At 41.9% G+C, this 3008-nt stretch overlaps 1 pseudogene; it reads left to right on the forward strand.

The window, feature by feature from the left end:
• The first annotated feature begins 707 nt into the window (after positions 1 to 707).
• LOC137248510 (glucose dehydrogenase [FAD, quinone]-like) lies at positions 708 to 2629 on the forward strand (annotated as a pseudogene).
• Positions 2630 to 3008: the final 379 nt, after the last annotated feature.

Consider the following 3008-nt stretch of genomic DNA (forward strand, 5'->3'; position numbering starts at 1 on the left):
AACTAATTTCTTGCGGCATATAGGGAGCTCCTTTTCGGTCTGTCGAAGGCGGCTTTAAAATCGACAAAGACGTGAAATGTGTCGATTCTTTTTAGCGGTTTTTTCCTAGATTTGGCGCATAGTGAATATCTGGTCGATGGTAGATTTACCAGGTCTGAAGCCGCACTGACAGTACCTTATATGCGATACTGAGGTGGCTGATTCCACGATAGTTGGTGCAGTTTGCAGAGTACCCGTTCTTGTGAATTGGGCAAAAAACACTCAGATTCCAATCGTCAGGCATGCGTTTGTCCGCCCATATTTTGCAAAGAAGCTGATGCATGCGTTTTATTAACTTATCGCCATTGTATTTGAAAAGCTCCGGGTGGGGGATAATAATACCGTCATCGTCGATTGGTTTGTTTCAGTACCCAGCCGAGTGTTGTACAGAGTTAAAGCCAAGCTGTATTTACACTTAGGTTTGTTCTTCCCTAATATTTTATTTAAATTTATTACTAGGCGCATAAAAGACTTTGTATAAACTAACGATGGCTTTGTTTGCATTTTCCTTTTTTTTTTAGAAAAACACTCACCTATTTGCCAAAAATTTAGACTCGCAAAAGATATAAATCCAAACCCATATCCATGAAAGACATTTATTGTACAGACATTCTACGGGTGGGACGTCTGCGATTACTGAAAATAAAAAATTTATTCGAAATTATAAAATGAACCCTACGTGCCTCTTTCTGATTTTGGCAACCCTACTGATTACGCCCAGTGCGGCGCAGTTGTCGCAGGCACAAAGTTTAATACAATTGCTGGGCATCGGGGTAGATAATCTCGTGACCGCTACGCTCTACAACGACCGTATGTGCTGCTACATAAATTTGTTAAAATATAAAATTTTTTAATATTTTTTTTCTACACCATAGCTCCTCGTCAAGATGCCACATATGACTTTATCGTAGTCGGCGGCGGTCCGGCTGGTTGTGTTATAGCGAATCGTCTCAGCGAGAATCCCAATTGGTCGGTTTATCTCATCGAGGCAGGCGGCGTAGAAGGTTTAGCCCATTCGATACCCGTTGCTGCTATTTTGTTGCAAAACACTAAATCCAACTGGGGTTACAAATCCGTACCTCAAGAGCGCTCTTGTCGTGGCATGAATAATAATGAGTGCGCTTTGCCACGCGGCAAGGTTTTGGGTGGCACCAGCTCCATCAATTACATGATCTACAATCGTGGTAACAAAAAAGATTTTGATCGTTGGGCTGCTGCAGGAAATGATGGTTGGTCATACAAGGATGTATTGCCATATTTCTTGAAATCAGAAGGTGCTAATTTGGTCGGCTTGGAAAACTCCGCCTACCACAATCGCTCAGGCCCGCTAAGTGTTGAAGATATAAACTTTCGCACACCAGTCGTAGATGCTTATGTTGAAGGCGCACAACAAGCAGGTCACGCATACACTGATTACAATGGTGAATCGCAAATGGGTGTTTCTTACGTTCAAGGAACCACACAAAAAGGTAGGCGCCACAGCGGTTATCGTGCTTTTATCGAACCTATACGTTCGAGTCGAAAGAATTTGCATATTGTGACTTCAGCACATGTCACCCGTGTACTAATCGATCCCGCTACAAAACGCACCACTGGTGTGGAAGTCAGATATGGTAACAAAATTTTCAAAGTGAATGCAAGCAAAGAGGTCATACTGTCGGCTGGTGCCTTTCATTCGCCACAACTGCTAATGCTGTCAGGCATTGGGCCTGCAGATAACCTAGAAACTATCAGTGTGCCTTTGATAAAAAAGCTACCGGTAGGCAAACTGCTCTACGATCATATGTGTCACTTTGGTCCAACTTTTACAGTCAATGCAACCAAGAACATGGTAAACTTCGAAAAGATCAACCCACTTACAATTGCTAGTTTTTCGCTCGGTAATGGCAATACCATGCTCTCTACGATTGGTGGCGTTGAGGCGCTAACATTTGTAAAGGTGCCTAGCTCATAGGAATCTGCTGATATGCCCGATATCGAAATTATTTTAGCTGCTGGTAGTATGGCATCTGATTGGGGTATCGGCGTAAAAGCAGGCGCCAATATCAAGGATGAACTTTACAACAAAGTCTTCAAAGCATTAGAATTCAAGCAACATTTTAGTCTTCTCGTAACGCAATTCCATCCAAAATCTGTAGGACGTTTGTGGTTGAACAGCAACAATCCTTTGGAGGCTCCAGTCATAGACCCCAACTATTTCGACGACGAGGAGGATGTGGAGTTTCTGTTGGAGGGCATTAAGGAAGCAATACGTATTACCGAACAGCCTGCTATGCAAAAATTGGACACACGCATCCACTCTATACCCGTACCAGGTTGTGAACAACATCCATTCGGCTCCGACGACTATTGGCGCTGTTCTATACGCACATTCTCGTACACTTTGCATCATCAAGTTGCCAGTTGTCGTATGGGTCCGGAGAGTGATCCTACCACCGTTGTCAATGCTGAGCTGAAGGTGCATGGCATTCAAGGACTCCGAGTTGAAGACACCAGCATCATTCCATTTCCACCAACTTCCCACATTAATGCGGCCGCCTTTATGATCGGAGAGAAAGCATTCGATATGATACGCGCCGAGTGGCAATAGAAAATTATATAACTAAATGGTGTTTAACAAAATTTTAGGTCAGGTCGATAGTCTTAGCAGCTAGTGCCTTCTCAAAGTAATTGTATTTCTCATAAATAAATAAATAAATAAAATTTTAGCATTTATATAAATTAATTTGCATTATTTTGATTCTTTCAAAGATTTTTTTATGGCCGTAAGTACTTTGACTTATTTTGAAGATCAAATACATTCCCAGTTCGGCATTTGTTCTATTACAAAGTTTTAAAAATTTATTACATGAGAGGTGGCTATTTGCAAAATCCAGCACGAGGTGTGTACAGCCTGCGTAGTAACCATTGCACACTTGTTTCTTTGCCAGTCTTTCGAACAACATTGTTTAGAAATTCCTACACTGTCT

Source organism: Eurosta solidaginis, chromosome 4, assembly GCF_040869045.1.
Source record: "Eurosta solidaginis isolate ZX-2024a chromosome 4, ASM4086904v1, whole genome shotgun sequence".
NCBI lineage: Eukaryota > Metazoa > Arthropoda > Insecta > Diptera > Tephritidae > Eurosta > Eurosta solidaginis.